General features: G+C 40.9%; 1 protein-coding gene across 3 annotated transcripts in view; it reads left to right on the top strand.

Moving 5' to 3' along the window:
* The window catches only part of LRRC3B (leucine rich repeat containing 3B), a 54910-nt gene that overhangs the window by 19178 nt on the left and 18187 nt on the right, over positions 1 to 17545 (top strand). Inside the window, exon 2 of one of the 3 annotated variants that reach the window (XM_045007290.1) lies at positions 64 to 1449. The exons of 1 other annotated variant lie outside the window; for it this stretch is intronic. The gene's annotated coding sequence lies outside the window, so the exon portion shown is untranslated. Of the gene's footprint in view, positions 1 to 63; positions 1450 to 13591; positions 13694 to 17545 lie in introns of those variants that run through there. One more of the 3 variants, XM_045007292.1, reaches the window with a different exon arrangement.

Here is a 17545-nt window from a genome sequence, read left to right as displayed (position 1 = left end):
CCACAGTGAGGCTCATGAACAACTATAAACTATTATTTGTTTGAATATCTTGTATCTTTGCAGGTTGTTGCTTTTTTCTCAGTGAGTTATATATTCGTAAGTTTGAACAGATTGAAAATACGTTCAAAGAACCCAGCTCTGAGCCAAATTTGGATTCCTTCTCAGTTTTCATCCATTGTGATCCTATTGAGACGACAGCGCTTATGACGAAAAGCGATTAAGTGGAGCAAAGGCTGTAATGAGATGCAGCATGCATTACTCAAGTATCCAGGATGAGTAATATTTATCTGTCTTTATTTTTGGAAAATGTGCAAAATTTGTTCCTTGTGTATTTTTTTTCAGGTTGAATCAACTGAGAGTATGTGACTTTTTACCAGCACTTAATTGGGACTGTGAAGTGGGCAAATGAAATGTAGAAATTAGAAATGAATTATTTATTTTTCCAATTTGTTGTTGTAAATGCTGGAGAAAGGATATGAAAAGCTCTACTGACTAGGAAGTTTACTATGCTGTGATTATGGTTCCAGTTATGGGTTATGTAAACGCTGGACTTTAGCTTTGTGCCATCCAGTTTTAAAAACAAACAAACCAACAAAAAACTGCTCGGAGAGGTAGGTAGCTAGTAGCAAGTGGAAAGTTTTCATAAGCAGTACGGTCAGATCTAGAAGTATGGGGACTCTTACACACATTTACTCCGACCTTCAGTCCCAGAGATGAAAAAACTGCTTTAAACTATTCTACTCTGAAGTCTACTGTGTGTAGAAGAATAAAAGAAGACATCTAATGCCTTAGTACAAAGAGAGTTCCTAAATTTTTAATTATTTTCCCCATATTCAAGGGATTTGCTAGTAAGAATAGAAACATCTACAGAAACAATTTTTATTTATATTAATATCTTATAGTCAGCATGTAGTCTGAAATAATTACAGTGAATATACTCTCTTCTTCAAGCACTCAGAACTTGCATTCATTCCAGGATTTTTACTACACAATCCTGAAAAGATAATCCCTCAATGTATTATGCTTCATTTTTTTGAATTTATCCAACAGTGTCTTTTGTGAGCTTCATTAGCAATTATTTTAGTATAATAAGTGACCCAGTTTGACAAAAGATAACACACATGTTGAAGAATAATAAATTTAAACTTAATTTACTAGATAGTATTTTGTTTCAATAAATTATATATATAAAATGATATTTTGTTTAAAGTTTGACCTCAAAAGTTAAATATTATTTCCCTGACTTTCTTTGTATAGAAAAGCAGCCTCTAACTCAAAGTTTTTGATAGAGGTTCATGGATTCAGCATACACCTCTACTCCGATATAACGCGACCCGATATAACATGAATTCCGATATAATGTGGTAAAGCAGCACTCCAGGAGGGCAGGGCTGCGCACTCCGTTGGATCAAAGCAAGTTCAATATAACGCCATTTCACCTATAATGCGGTAAGATTTTTTTTTTGGCTCCCTAGGACAGCGTTATATCAGGGCAGAGGTGTATTTATTTTGTATTTAAATGTTTTAAGAGATTTTAATAAATTTAGGCCTTGACATATGTTATGTTTAAATTCAGATTTCATTTTAAGCAGATTTATTTTTAAAAATAAAAATGTTTATTATTGAAATTAAGAAAATCAAAAAAATCGTATTTTAAAATTTGTTTTTTCAAATAAATCACCTTTATTTTTTTTATATATATGTATGTGACAGGGTCAGGCCAGATGGCTACAGGAGAGTGTTAGAAGGCAGATATATTAGTCCCAGATTAAGTAGACTTTCCCCTGGATAAGGTAACAGGGGCAGTTCCAGAACAAGCAAGAACTTGCTAGAACGAACTAAGGCAGGCAGGCTAATTAGGACACCTGGAGCCAATTAAGAAGAAACTGCTAGAATCAATTAGGACAGGCTGGCTAATCAGGGCACCTGAGTTAAAAAGGACCTCACTTCAGTTTGTAGTGTGCATGCGAGGAGCTGGGAGCAAGAGGCACTAGGAGCTGAGAGTGAGAAGACATATTGCTGGAAGACTGAGGAGTACAAGCATTATCAGACACCAGGAGAAAGGTCCTTTGGTGAGGATAAAGAAGGTGTTGGGAGGAGGCCATAGGGAAGTAGCCCAGGGAGTTGTAGCTGTCGCGCAGCTGTACCAGGAGACACTCTAGACAGCTGCAGTCCACAGGGCCCTGGACTGGAACCCGGAATAGAGGGTGGGCCTGAGTTCCCCCCAAACCTCCCAACTCCTGATCAGACACAGGAGGAATTGACCTGGACTGTGGCTTCTACCAGAGGAGAAGGTCTTTAGGCTGTTTCCTGACCCACATGGTGAATCTCTGAGGCGAGCAAATCCTCCAATAAGCGCAGGACCCACCAAGGTAGAGGAGGAACTTTGTCACAATATATATAATATAATATATCTATCTATCTATTTCACACACACACACAGATATAGATATAGATATATCCATTCTTGGCCTGGCTATGAAGGAGCTCATCACACAGCCTCATTTAAGCTCCCAGGTGACACTTTGAACCTATCCCATCCTTTGGGTCACATGGCTTCATAGACCTATGTGACACCTTTCACAAAACTTCATCTTGGAAGTTTATAGGCTTGGTTATGGACAGTTTACTTACCAAGCAAGCACAGTGTGGACAAACTGATCTCACTTCCCCCCATAGTTCTGTCAACTTTCTCCTGGTGAGAGAAAAGGGAGACTGTGGTGGTGGGTGGGGGGCATTCATTCCTTACCCCCCACAAAAAGATTGATTAGGGTAGGCAACCTATGGCATGCGTGGAAAATTGAACAAAATGGAGGGTTGGTGATCCTGATTGCTCCTAGGTGACCCAGGCAGTTCTGGTTCTTGAGCATTCTCCACATGTCCTCGTGTTTGTGCATCAATATTCACCTCTTACAGACATATTGACTCGGATCAGACATTTCAGTCCAGCATTCTTCCATTTAACAGTTTGGTATTTGAATGGATGATTTGAATGTGACCTGGAAGAGTCATGCTCAGAGCTACTACAATCCATCATTAGCAATAGTAGGAAAGATTCTACGAGGAAATGCAAAATGGAAAGAATTTTCTACCTTGTGCCAGCATTGTTGAATAAACTCAGAGGAGTGCCATTGATCCCTACTGTTGGGACTACCTCCTCTTTCTAAAAACGTCGGGACTGTCAACTCTTGCCAGCTATTAGCGCCTTTCCCCCTATGCTGGACAGCCACTTGATCTTTGCCCATCGTATTGCAGTATGGATTCTGAAGGGACTTGTCAGTACCTTTCATTTGATACTAAAAGCTACCCCAATTTGCGACCTAAAGCTAGTGCTGTTGGTATTAATGAAGGCTCAGTTTGAACTGTTAACCTCATGTTCCTTTGCCCAAGGTTGCCTTTCTTGATGCTATCCTCTCAGCCAGAAGAGTAGGAGAGCTGGAGGCCCTTATTGCTGATCTGCCTGATACTGTCTTCAATAAGGACAACGTTTCCCTGAGCTTATACCCCAAATTCATCTCCAAAGTAATTTTAGAATTTAATCTGAACCAGGTCATCCACTTCCCTGTCTTCTATTCAAAGCTGCACGCCATCAAAAAAGCACAAGAAATTATTCTCTGGATGTCCATCAAGCCTGGGCATTCTACCTGCAGAGAACAAAATCTTTCAGGGAATCTCCTAAATTGTCTCCTTTGCAGAACAAATAAGAGGGAAAGTGATCTCCTCACAGAGACTTTCCAGATGGATTTTGGGCTGCATCCTGCTTTCTTATGAGTTAACGGTGACCCCTCCCCCATAAGGTGTGAGGGCCCACTTGACCAGAAACTAGGCTGCATCAGTAGCCTTGCTTCAAGATGTCCCTCTTCTGGAGATATGTAGAGCAGCAGTATGGGGCTCTGTTCCCACTTTTGCAAAATATTATGTCCTGGTACAAGCTTCTACAGCAGACACGTTCTTTGGCAGTCCTGCAGTAGGTGATACGGTAGGGTTCCTTGCACCATCCTCCTCAATGAATACGGCTTTGTCACCTCAAATGGAGTACAAATAGGGGCCATCACTCAAAAAAGAAAGAGAGGTTATCTATCTTTAAGATATGTGGTCCCTATCTATATTCCGCTACCCACCCTCCTTCCCCTCTGCTGCAAAGCCTTATCCTCGGGCTGTTTGTGGTAGAAAGGCAACTGGGGAAGGGGGCGGTTCACACTGTCTCTTATGCACTCGATTTCGAGCTCAAGAAGGAGAAGTGCACAGGTGCAGACCAAAATACATTGATAGACAAAAAAAATGGTTTCAGGCTCATGGAGTGCACGTGCACCCCTCAAGTGAAATATAGATAGGGATCACACACCTTGACAAACTCCATTTACTGTATAGATAAATAACCTTTCTTTTGTGAAGATTAAGTAGTTAGCACTTGTAAAGTGCTACATAAATCCTAAAATTACCCTGAAATGTACTGAACCATTCAGTGGTTGAAGCACTAGTAGCCCTATGACTTCTAATTATTTGGACAGCTGTCTCATAGAAAACTTTGTAAAGCACTTGCAACAATGCTTGGATCCCAACAAAAGAAATAGGAATCCACTTCTCTAGCAGGAGACCAGGTGAGATGTAAAGATCATACATATACACATTTTACATAAAGTATGCCATTTAAGTTTTCTCCATCTACCTAAGCAGTTTGGGTGTGCTCAGCAGTATTTGCATATCTCAATTTGAGGTGTATCATAAAGAACCATCTCAGTGCTCTGCCTCAAAATTCTTAAGCCAGCCATGTGCATAGGGGAATGATCATTGGTGTAGATTGAATCGATGGCAGAAATGAGAGGATGGGGGAGATTCACTAGACTCTCTCAGAAAAGAAAGGGAAGAAACTGAGACAAGAGTGGGAAAGATTGAAAGGAAGGAAGATTGAAATGCCAAGTAAAAGGGGGAAATAACTGGCCATAAGAAGGATTTGATGGATGAAGAGATCCTTAAAATCCAAAAGGAATCGAGGAGAGAAGGACAAGAAGAATATTAAGTTTTAAGGAGGAGATTATATTTTTAATTGCATCCAACAAGAAACTCAAAACCAAATCCTTTTTCCTAAAATTTAGGAATCCCTTATTTGAAAGAGCTTATAGGTAAGTGGGTGGGATATCTTTCTCTAAAATGGCATAAACTATACCCCGGCAGCTGAAAAGCTTTTTACCATGTGATCCTGAAAATTTTAAATCATATATAGAAAAGGAACTATTAGAATAGAAGAAAATAAAATTTAAGTTCTTAATGACAGGAATATTATTATTAAATTAATACATTTGTGTCTATTTGAATTTGTCAGTTTGTCATTAACAAACTTTGTTCCAGGGAAAATGTGACATCTTGTTCCAAATGAAGTGAATTTTCAAAAGGCTGAAGAAGCAGGCAAAATATAAAGCAAAAAAGAGATGTTGTCAAAGAGGAGAGTTTGCAGAGGAAGTAATTGACAGTACCCTCTAGACTGTAAAAATTACCTGCAGCCTGCCCTAGATTTCAAGCTCTTTTGATAACACTGTGCATTTGTAGGTGGCTAAATCTGTTTTCCATTTTCTGTCTGTCAAGGGAATAAATTTATTGAGAGTTGTAAAACTAATCATATCATTTTACATAGCGCTGATTTCCAAGAGAACAGGAACATAAACCTGCATTGTTGTATCATTGTGTGCTTGGTGGTAGATCAGTCATTAACTCACAAGAAAGTATACAAGAGGGTATTATTGATTTACTGATAGTAATTCTGATATGTTCTACTTTTGCACTTTGAGATTTTTTTTTTTTTGGTTACATAATACAGATACTGTGAAAAGAGAATTTACAGCTAATATCAGGGTGTACTGATTTAAATCACCAATTTGAATCACAATATGAATCAGGAAGAAGGTCATCTTAATTTAAGTTATCTGTTTTAATCCTGTTTTCCATTTGTACTTTTTAGTTTATTTTCCTAAAGAAAGGTTGAGTCTCATTGATTGCTAACCCTTAAAACATGTTGATTTGCAACTAAATACAGCCTTTTTACTAAAATTGAAACTTTTTTGCTTACCAAGAAGATACACTGTATATATGCACATTTATTTAAGCTTAACATACTTATTCAGATTCTTAATTTTTACATTTTTATTGTTAGAAAATGGTGATTTTCAAATTTCTTGTTTACTAGATGACTAATTTTTTACTCGGAATTTGTGTAAAGCTGCATTTGGATGTAAATTGGAATCCAATTAAAATGCACAAAAATAGCACTTTCAAATAGTTTTATTTAATTTATAAACAATCTTAAATGTGCTGGTTACATAAGGAAAAAACCCTCAGTCTATCAAAACATGCATTTAAAACTAAATTATTTTTTTAAACAAAGGAAGTATTTTCTGTAGTTAATTAATTGAACTGGTTGTATCTGGTCATCATGTCCGTCAAGATTTATGAACTAGTAGAGCTCATCCTCTTAGCCTTGTTTTTATTAATAGATTGGAAGAGGAAAACTAACTTTCCTGCTTCTTAACTTTGAATGAACTTGTCATTAAATTGATCTAATTGAATAAACTGAAATGAAGAACTATTCTCTTGGCACCCACCGAAGAGGCTACTGCTGTCAAAAGCAGGTTTAGCGCTTTTCACAAATTCTGGCTGTGCGTGCTTTGTCTGTGACTTCACCAGTTGGGTGGTTTGACTTTCCTTAAAACTTTAGCAGCAAAAATGTACTGCTAGAATATTTTTGAAAAAATTATTTTAAATGAGCTGAATAGATTATAGTAAGTTTAGACCTAGATGTGGTTGTCATAATTTCACATTTGATTTTAAATAAATTTGTTATAAAAGAAAAATGTATTTAAAGAAAAAAAATCCAACTTTTATTTTTTTTAAATCATTGATTTTTATCCACTCTGGCGAATATGCTTTGTGATCCTAGATATGTATTCTATTCTATTGTAGAATTGAAAATGTCCTTACAAGGCAATTTATTCAAGTATGTAAGTGGTCACAAGTGCTGGAGAATTAGTAATTGTTGCTAAGTGTTGTGAAAACTTATCAAATCAGTGTGCTAATAATATTACAGTCTGGTCTGGAAGCAGCTGTATTAAATGAAGTAGACATCAGAAATCTGGAGGCAGTAGAGATGAGAGTTCTTTGAAAGATGGCAGGTGTAAAGTGAAATTAATTTAAGACCAATGAAGTTAGGAGAGTAGAAAATGAAATCAGGGAACAGGGTTGGCTATAATCAAAAAGAGGACAATGGTGAAGACTTTCCCAAAGACAGACAGATGATGGCATGCCAGAGAAGATAATGCAAAGATAACCAACATCAGTCCAACAAATAGGCCAGGCATTGTTCACAAGAACATGACCAGGCCTGGCTTAATGGAGGAGCAAGCCATGGACAGGAATGAATGGTAACCCTGTACTGTTCCCCGTGTCTTTAAAGATGCTTTGGTATAAAAAGAAGGACGCTTACTGTTGCAAGTGCTTCACTTCTGATCTAGTGAACTGTAGGTATTCTGAAATGCCAAGTTAAAGCTTGCCATGTGCTCTGTACTGAAGATGGTTAGTAGTAGTTTAGTAGAATTTAACTGTGTGTGGCAGGAATGATACAAGTCTCTGTATGATAAATGTGCTGTGATCATAAGTTAGCAGAAAACCAGGGCATGGATCCAGTGTTCCACAATTCTTTGGTGGTGCTCTAAGTATCATAAAAGGGTGTGAACAAGGAGAAACATGCTATATACTGGTGTGAAGAATGTGGGAGATATCTGTATTAATTTTCTGAAGGGTCTCTGTCTCTGGGGTTTGGTTGTTGTGTTGTTGGCTGACAAGTAACAAAGAGCTAAACCAGTCTTAACTTTGGTCTTCAGGACATCCAGTCTAAAAGGGGATTCCACTCTGAGAAAATTACAGGTGTGGACCTGTCACTTGGAAAGGGTGCCCACGGGGAGAGAGAGTGATTGGGTCGAAAGTACAACTAACTTTGGAATTGTAACAAAATGGTAAAGTCAAATGAGTTATTTCTTCATGGGAAAAGTAAGAGGTCAGAGGAAAGGTGTGGCATTTGTGTGTAAAACAAAGGATTTTGGGATGGGTGGTGTGGTTGGGAGGGATAGGTCAGTGGTTTGAGCATTGGCCTGCTAAGCCCAGGGTTGTGAGTTCAACCCTGGAGGGGGCCATTTAGGGAACTGGGGCAAAAAAAATCTGCCAGGGGATTGGTCCTGCTTTGAGCAGGGGGTTGGACTAGATGCTCTCCCAAGGTTTTTTCCAACCCTGATATTCTATGGTTTGTTAGATGTTGAAAGGACAGACGAATTTGTTGTGGCAGTGAGGAGTCTGAGTGCATTTGGCTGTGTGAGGTTTGTATATTTAGGGAATGTATTGATGGTGTTCTGTTGATCTATTTAGTAATTGTGCTTGTGGGATTTACATTTTAAGCAGCTTTAACTCCTAAGCAAATTAATAAAGATTCATGCTTTGGGGGAGGAGAGGTAAATTCTAAATAGCTGTGAAACCAGCATGCACTGTCTCCATTCTACTCCTCCATGTGCCATTGAAATGTTGAGCTGAATTATCTAAATCTACCAACAGTGACCAAAATAAGAACCTGTTGTTGGTCTAAGTTTTGCATGGTGTGGCAAGGCACCTTCTTGGTCTCATCAGCCTCTGCTGCTTTTAGCCTTGGTGAGACAGACTTGGGTAAAACAGTCCCTCTTGGTTGCACAGGGGAAGTCTGTTCCTTCTCTCCACTAGTCTTTTGGGCTTGTTTTTCTCCCTTATGGGAGGGAATGCATCCTCCCCTCCTGGTGAGACTCGCTGTCTGACTGCTCCAAACCTATTGGCAGCATGACTCCTTCTCTCTCTCTCTCTCTCTCTCCCCCTCCTCTCCCAACAGGGGAGGGTTTAAAAAAGTCTCAGGCAGCCCTTAGTTGGAAGAGCTGATCCTAATTGACCTCAGGTAACTCTCTCTCTCAGCTGATCCTAATTGATTCTCTGGTAACCATAACCCCTTCTCAGCTGAACCTGATTGACCTGTAGTTACCCCATCTCAGTTGATGGGGAGGAGGACCTTTTAACATTCTGGGACTGTTTTCCCCCGCCCCCTCAGCTGTCTGTCCTGAGTTTATCACAATGGTTACATTGATAAATCTGGAGTAATAAACTGAAATAATGGAATTACTCAATATTTAGACCACTGAAATTGGAAGCAGAATTTGAGCCTTTTTCTGTCAGTGTGGTTAGTCAGAAATATTCTGGTGTCATTAGTTATCATAATAGATTCTGTTACTACTTTCAATCAAAGAACAAAACAGTAATTTTTTCTTGACTCCAGAATTGGAGAGGATATTTGAGTTATTTTCCTTCTTTAGTTTTTCTCTTTTGTGGAAAAATTGTACAGATGTTAATAGGGATGAAATTTATAGAATTCCATAAAAATTACACCTCTACTCTGATATAACGTGGTCCTTGGGAGCCAAAAAATCTCACCGCCTTATAGGTGAGACAGCGTTATATCGGGTTTGGCAAGAGCCCCGGGCCCTTTAAATCACCGCCGGAGCTCTGGCAGTGGGGCTCGGGTGGTGATTTAAAGGGCCCGGGGTGCCACATGAATTCGGATATTACGTGGTAAAGCAGTGGGGCTGAGGTGGCGCTTTAAAGGGCCCAGGGCTCCCCGCTGCTTTACCGTGTTATATCCGAATTTGTGTTATATCGGGTCGCGTTCTATCAGGGTAGAGGTGTAATTACTAAATTGAATACAGAATGATGCATTCTTTCTATAGAAATTGTAAGCCAGCCTATAGCAGGTAATAGAGAATTATATTCCTGCTATAGAATTCTATTGGCTCGTTTAAGAAAAGTTATCCTTTTTATTCCGTAGGGCTTTTCTGTAAGTGCCTCTCCCCCGCGACCCCCGCACACTGGAGTCCCTTTAAACTGCTTAATTCTAGGCTAGATAGGTATGTTTATGAGTTACCTTCCTAGATGCTTTCTCAGAGGTGTAATTTTATGAACTGGGTTTTCATTCATTACTATGCTTACCTCCATCTGAATTTACAATGTGGCCTATTATTCAACTTGCAGACTGATGACTCATCCTTTTTTGCTTCACTGGATTGTTGCAGGTAATTCTGTCTCTACCTTACCAAAGCTTTAATATGTAGCTAATAAGAAATGTTTACAGCATTCAATGTAGTTCTTGTAATCCCACAAAGAGGTTTGTCTTGCTTTAAAAATTATTGAAACAAAATAAACTATAGACTTTTGATCCACTTTAATCTCTTCTACTGTACATACTCTGGAATTCAGTGTATGGGAAGGAGCTTAAGGGGCAGATGTGCCCCTTCGCTAGCTGTATGCATGAGGAAGGGTGACAGTGTATGTGGAACTGGAGTGGGGAACTCAGAAGAAGATATCCCTAGTTGCAGTGCAGTCCAAAGCATGCTACCCCATAACTTGTGCAAGTCCCTCTGAAGGGAAGACCTCTTGGTTCAGTTTCCATCCACAGTTTGGGATGGGTAGAAACCAAGGAGCTGCTTCTCTTTGTTACATTTCCAACAGGAGTTAATGCCCATTTTCTATACATCTTCTGCCCTCATTAGAAGTAAGGGGTAAACTGACAAAGTGTGGGTGGAGAGCTTACGCTGCATGGCTGTTCATGGAGGTGTAATACCGGCAGGAAGGATAAGGTTAAGAAGCACCAGAGAGGGCTTTGCTCCCTGCATCATTTTCGTGGGATTTAGCTTGCTTTTCCTGTGCCTTCTGGGACTCTGCAGAATTTTCAGGCTGCATCCCCTCCTGGCCCTGCACCAGGGCAAAATCCCTCCATCCTCAAGTGAAAAGCAATTTGCTGCAACCACTCAGCATATCTGCAGGTGCTGTGGTCACACTCCCTCACAAACCACTGACATCCATTTCTGGAGCTGTGGTAGCCCCGTGTACCCTCTCCCTTCAGCATACAGGAGATTACAGGTGGCTTGCATTGCCACAGCCCTCCCCTGGGGAAACCTTTCTTCATCTTGAGTCCAGTCTTGTGTATAGAAGCTGGAGGAAATCAAGGTCTGAATCTACTGTAGATTTAAAAAGGAATATTTTATAATCCTGTAAACCAAAATAAAAATGATACAAATATGTGACTTGGAAAAATGTTATATTTTTGCTACCAACATGTTTCTCTCTGTGTTACTTACTAGTCAGGCTTTTAGTTAGGTTTTGTAACCATGAAGTTATAGGATTATTGCGTAGGTATGATATTCTGCTGAAAAAGTTTTGTTGACCTATGGTGCCTGACATAAAAGCAGAGTGTGGACTAATTCTGTTTATCAGCTTGTGCATACTGTATGTGGGAGTGTAAAGAAAGAAATTGTCACTATTGAATTTCAGGAGGAATCTGTGTAGGAAAAATGTTCAGAATATTTGGAAAGGAAAAAAAAGAAGAGTGCACAAATTGAACATGAGGCATAAAGTTCAAGTTTCTGTACAAGTGATTGAGGAGCATCCAAGTGTTCTTTGGAAAACTGAAATATTAAAATTTGTACATACAGAATAATAGTGTCATACCATGCTGCAAGTTGGCAGGGCTAACTATTAAAAAACCTCCAGCATGTTTAATCTTGTTATATAATACACTGAAATTTGATTGTACTAGTTGCATACAATGAATGAATATTCTGATGAAAGACACAAATGTGTTGTCTGATTCTAGTAATTCTCTTGCAGTTGAGATATATTTTAAAATATTAGTTAAAAACATGAATAAGAAAGTAAAATGCAGTCCTGTTGTCTGAATGAAAGTTTCTCATGGAGTGACCCTTCTGCATTAAAGTCTGCTTTAATATTTAAATAAAAATCTTTAGAAAGACAAAGTGGAGAAAAATGTCTTCAAAGACAACAAACTGCCTAACAAATAGAGTAGGCCTTCTACTTGTCATTCTAAAGAGAAGTGATTTTGCACTTCATTACTTTTCTTTACCAAAAATTGAATCTCATTTACTTTATAAAGTCATGCATGGATAAACCATGTTAAGTAATGTTTTTGCAAACTGCTAGCTAAACTCTTGAATTTTTTATGCATGGACTTATGGGCTAAAAAATGCCTCCTGTAGAAGTATTTTGGCTGGAACTTAATTGAAGGGTCAAAATAATTCATATTACTTGTTTCATTTTTAAATTAATTATATTTCCTTTGCTTGACATGCATTCCCTCTCATTTTTTATTTAATAATATAAACATTTTTTCTTCTTTTCTGTAATGTTGTTAGTAACCAGGGTTTTTTTATTGTTTTAAGTGAAATAAAGAACAGTTTATATGACACGAAAGGTAAGCATATGGCTCAAGTGAAAGAAACTAAGAGAAATAGAATAGAGTCAATTAAAGAAACAAATACATTACATCCAGAAAAACAGTTTGTGGACAGACTCAATTCGTTTAGCTTGGTTAAGAAGACTGAGTAGAAATTAATTATTATAATGTCAATTTCTAAACAGTAGTGATAAGTAGTATTTCACAGCCTTGGAAGGGAAGATGCTGTGAAACTTGGAAGAATTTTATTATGTATTTTTCTTGGAGGATGACTTTAACGTACTAAATACGGATAGTGACTATTGAAGAGCAAACATACAAATGAAACGTAAAAAACCATGTCGGCCCTTGTGCATGGGGTGAGCTCCTTATGGAGCATCTATATTGTCTACTTCAAATCTCTCCTCTCCTTACGACTCACCTCTGCTATGTTGCTTCCAAAACACACAACAGTGGCTGGGTAATGGATGAGATAAGACTGCTGCTTATTACATCAAACATAGTTGGCTTAATTGTTACCTTGTCATACACCCTTCCCCATTTTGTTTTTTTTTCTCCACCTGTTGTTTCACATCAGATGCTGAGATTGTAAACTGTTTGTTTGAGGCAGGAACTTTTGGCCAGATATTTAAAGATAGTTAGGTGCCTTAAAGATTCAGATAAGCACCTACTGGGATTTTTAAAAGTCCCTAGATACCCAACTCCCATTGATTGCCATGGGAGTTAGGTGCCTAGGCACTCCTGAAAATTGCAGTAGGTACCTAACTGCATCATTAGGTGCCTAGAATCTGTTCTTATATGTTTGTACAGCATATAGCACAATGGGGCCTGATTGGGGCCTCAGTGCTACTGCAGTGCAAATAATAACCTTAATAATAATACCCCCCAGACCAAACCCGTACCAAGCTTATCTCAGCCAAAGGTAGCTGAGGAACAATGAGTCCTAAATATCTTGGTAAACGTTTTCAAACTTGGTGTCTAAAGTATGGCACCTAAATCTAACTACATGGCCTTATTTCTAGGGGTGCTTAGCATCCATGGCTCTTTAACTTTAGGAACCCAGCATTGGATGTAGTTTTCAGGCTCTTGTTTTGTTGTCTAGTAATGTAAAAACCATTAAACAATTCTGTATCATCAGAAATTTCTGTTTCCTTTCTAGACAAAATGTAAAGTTTAAAGATATCTGTATTGCGATTAGCTGTAAAATTGGGAAGATTTTGATCCATTTCTTCTGGGCAGTAATTTCAGGTTGTATTGCATAGGGTTGTACACAGAGATAATCCTCCATGCATGTGACTGTGCAGAAGGGGATGGTCAGCCACTTCCATACACCGTCCCCACCCCAATCCAAATAATCTGAACCTGTAGAGTGCAAGAAGAATGGAGTAACGGGTAAGTTGCATTGTCTCCTTAGCAACCTATGGCTGAATTAACCTTCCTGCAGAGACCATTCCGTGTTGGGGATTCCAGAGGCTGCCACATGCAGCAAGAGTTCTAACATGGCTCCATCTGAGCTGTGCTGGAAGATAGGGAGAGAAAACCACTGTGAACCCTTGAGCTATACAATGCATAATGCCTCCGACAAATCCCAGAGCTCTGGATGGTTCTCAGGGACCAGCAGGTTTGGGATGGGCAGAACCTTTGCTTCTTCATAAGGAGACAAAACCTGACAGAAGAACTTAAAGGAAACTCCACGAGTTTTTATCCGTTTTGGGCTCCTCTTTTTTCTCTTCTGTGATGGGTTTTCTCTAGGAGGGCATGAATGTTCTGTTTTCTACAGCAACGTTATCGGGGCGGCTCTAGCTTTTTTGCCACCCCAAGCATGGCAGTCAGGCAGCCTTCAGCCTTTGGTGGCACCTCTGTCTCTCCTGTTCTCTGCCTGTGGCCAGGGACGGCTTTATGAAGGGCGGGGCCTGATTTGAATACCTGGCGGTGGTCCTGGGCTTCGGTAGCGCTTCGGAGGTGGGGGGGGGGTCTGCTCCAGGTCTTCCGTGGCACCGAAGGACCCCCCGCCACAGAAATGCCGCAGAAGCCCCGGAGCGGACACTCCCCCCACCCCCGGCCGCCAAAATGCCCCCAAGGACCCAGAGCGGACCCCCCTCCTGCCGCCAGATGAATTTAAAAAAAAATAAGGTGCGGGGCCCTCTTAGGCGCGGGGCCCAATTCTGGGGAATCGGGGGAATCGGCTTAAAGCCAGCGCTGCCTGTGGCACACAACAGTGTAGTCTTCCAAGAACTGAAATGCTTTAGTCTAAACCAGGGGTTCCCAAACTTGGTTTGTGACTTGTTCAGGGTAAGCCCCTGGCAGGCCACAAGATACTTTGTTTACCTGGGTGTTCGCAGCTCCCAGTAGCTGCAGTTCGCCGGTGCTGGCCAATGGGAACTGCAGGGAGTGGTGACCTGGCCTGCGCTGCTTCCTGCAGCTCCTATTGGCTGGGAACAGTGAACCGCAGCCACTGGGAGCTGCCAACACCCGTACCTGCAGACACTCAGGTAAACAATGCATCTCGCGGCCCACCAGCGGCTTACCCTGAAAAAGCCGCGAACCAAGTTTAGGAACCCCTGGTCTAAACCAATGCAGTTTAATACAGGGGTATGGCAGGGCGCTGCCAGGAAAGCCCCTAATCTACTTCTGCCATCCAGCCCCCAATCAGGGGGAATGGACTGGAGCTGGGTAAATAGCCAGTGGTTGCCTGGGAACTGCCCACACCTGCCGGCCTCATTAGCAGGAGCTAAAAGGCTGGGAGGAAGTGCAAGAAGGCGGGAGGGTAAAGAACAGGAGGGGAAGGTCAGGCTCAGAGGGAGGAAGGAGCCTAATAGTCTGTTGCTGGTCGGGCCTGTGTGAGGCCAAGCCGTGTAAATAGCCTGTAAATAGTGAGAAACTGATGGTGGGAAATGGACACAAAATAAAGATCACGGGGGTTGCACCAGCTGGGAGCGTCCCTGAGTCTTTAAGGAGTGGGGCCAAGGGGCCAAATCCAACAGGGTGTGGCGTGCAACCCATTACAAGGGGGAACTGGGTAAAATTAAATGTTCTGTATTGTACAGGCCATCAGACTAGATAATCTAATGGTCCCCCCTGGCCTTAAGATCTAGTGATCTGTGAAGCACTGCTAGCACAAAGTGACATTAAAGCCATCTTGTCTGGCGACTGGTAGAGTCTCACTTCATTAGGAGAGCCTCAGGTGAAACAGAGCAACAGCACTATTGCAGCTCTATCCTTCATTTTGGCCACCTGTGCAGAAAGCAGGGCTGGGGAAAGGGGAACATGATCTGTGCTCCAGTGATCTTCTGCTGCAGCAATCACTTCTTGGTGCCATTGGTAGCTGCAGTTTTACAGCAGCCTTCAGAGCTAGAAGTGAGTGTAGGGGTCAGACTGTGCATCCTCTCATTTCTAACCCTGCAAGGCTATCCGGTATTCAACTTTAAAGCTGTGACATATTTAGATAAAGAAAAAACTGCTACTGGCCCAGGGCTGAATCTTGCTGGCCCTCGCACTCCGAGATAATTTCAGAGGAAAAAGAATCATTTCTTTGGCATGCTGATTTTAAAGAAGTAGCAGTTATTTGAAGCTGCTCAGGAGATTGGAATTGTAGGGTAAATCCATGGGAGATGGTGTGAACAGAGGTATATGACCAATTGTACAGATGTGTGATACCTTTTCTTATCACAAGCGTGTGCAAATTATGGTGTGTGTGTGTGTGTGAGAGAGAAGATGGATGCTTTTTGTTCTCTTAATTGCTCATTCCATGACAGTGGAAGTAACTTCAGAACAGTTAACAGAGAAACATCAGCAATACCAATCTCCTCAAGATTACTTAGCACAGTATCTTCTAAGGTTTTCATTTAACACATTCTGTTGTCTTTTTATTTTGGAAGGTCATTAGAATGTCATCTTAAAATTGTTGAATTGCTTATTGATCTCATAATCTGTGCTCATGGTTATTTTTTTTAATCCACATTATTTTATATTGCTTTCAAGAATTTTAAAGGCAAAAATAATTTTTAAAAAATGGAAATTTGAGGGCTCTGATTATCCAGAAACCAAGCCTTTAAGTAAATTTTAGGGGTATCATTTGGAAATTTTCTAATTCTCCAGTTTAATTTCTTGCTATTATTTACTGGCTGATTCTAGTCTGATATGCCTTTTGGTTCTTTGAGACCCTCATCATACAGCTAACATAGTCTTCAATGTAGGGCTATGTTGCTGCCTGCTAATGTCTTGTTCTGAGGGTATGTCTACACTACGGGATTATTCCGATTTTACATGAACCGGTTTTTTAAAACAGATTGTTTAAAGTCGAGTGCACGCGGCCACACTAAGCACATTATTTCGGCGGTCTGTGTCCATGTACCGAGGCTAATGTCAATTTCCGGAGCGTTGCACTGTGGGTAGCTATCCCGTAGCTATCCCATAGTTCCCGCAGTCTCCCCCGCCCATTGGAATTCTGGGTTGAGATCCCAATGCAAAAACAGTGTTGCGGGTGATTCTGGGTAAATGTCGTCACTCAATTCTTCCTCCGTGACAGCAACGGGAGACAATCATTTTGTGCCCTTTTGCCCTGGATTGCCCTGGCAGACGCCATAGCATGGCAACCATGCAGCCCGTTTTTTGCCTTTGCAAGGTAGCAGAGACGGTTACCAGCTATAGCACCGTCTGCAATTGGAAATTGGCGATGACATTTATCAGTCATTTTGCACCGTTTGCAATTGGAAATTGGTGATGACGGTTATCAGTCCTCTTGCACCGTCTGCCGGGAATGACCAGGAGTCATTCCCATTGTTGCCCAGGCGCCCCGGCCGACCTCACTGAGGCCAGCCAGGAGCACTCACAGGATGAAGAGGACGGTTTTCCACCATTTTATGCCGTCTGCCATCAGGAAAGGAAGGGGAGGGGATGCTGCTGTTCAGCGCCGCAGCACCGCGTCTACCAGCAGCATGCAGTAGACATACGGTGACATTGAAAAAAGGTGAGAAATGATTTTTTTTTCCCCTTTTCTTTCACGGGAGGGAGGGAGGGGGGTAAATTGATGAGATATACCCTGAACCACCCGGGACAGTGTTTTTGATCCTTCAGGCATTGGGAGCTCAGCCAAGAATGCAAATGCTTTTCGGAGACTGCGGGGACTGTGGGATAACTGGAGTCCTCAGTCCCCCCTCCCTCCCTACCTCCATGAGCGTCCATTTGATTCTTTGGCTTTCTGTTACGCTTGTCATGCAGCACTGTGTGGAGTCCCTGCTGTGG

Source organism: Mauremys mutica, chromosome 2 (genome assembly GCF_020497125.1).
Source record: "Mauremys mutica isolate MM-2020 ecotype Southern chromosome 2, ASM2049712v1, whole genome shotgun sequence".
NCBI classification, from domain to species: domain Eukaryota; kingdom Metazoa; phylum Chordata; order Testudines; family Geoemydidae; genus Mauremys; species Mauremys mutica.
This window is presented reverse-complemented; position numbering and strand designations above follow the sequence as displayed.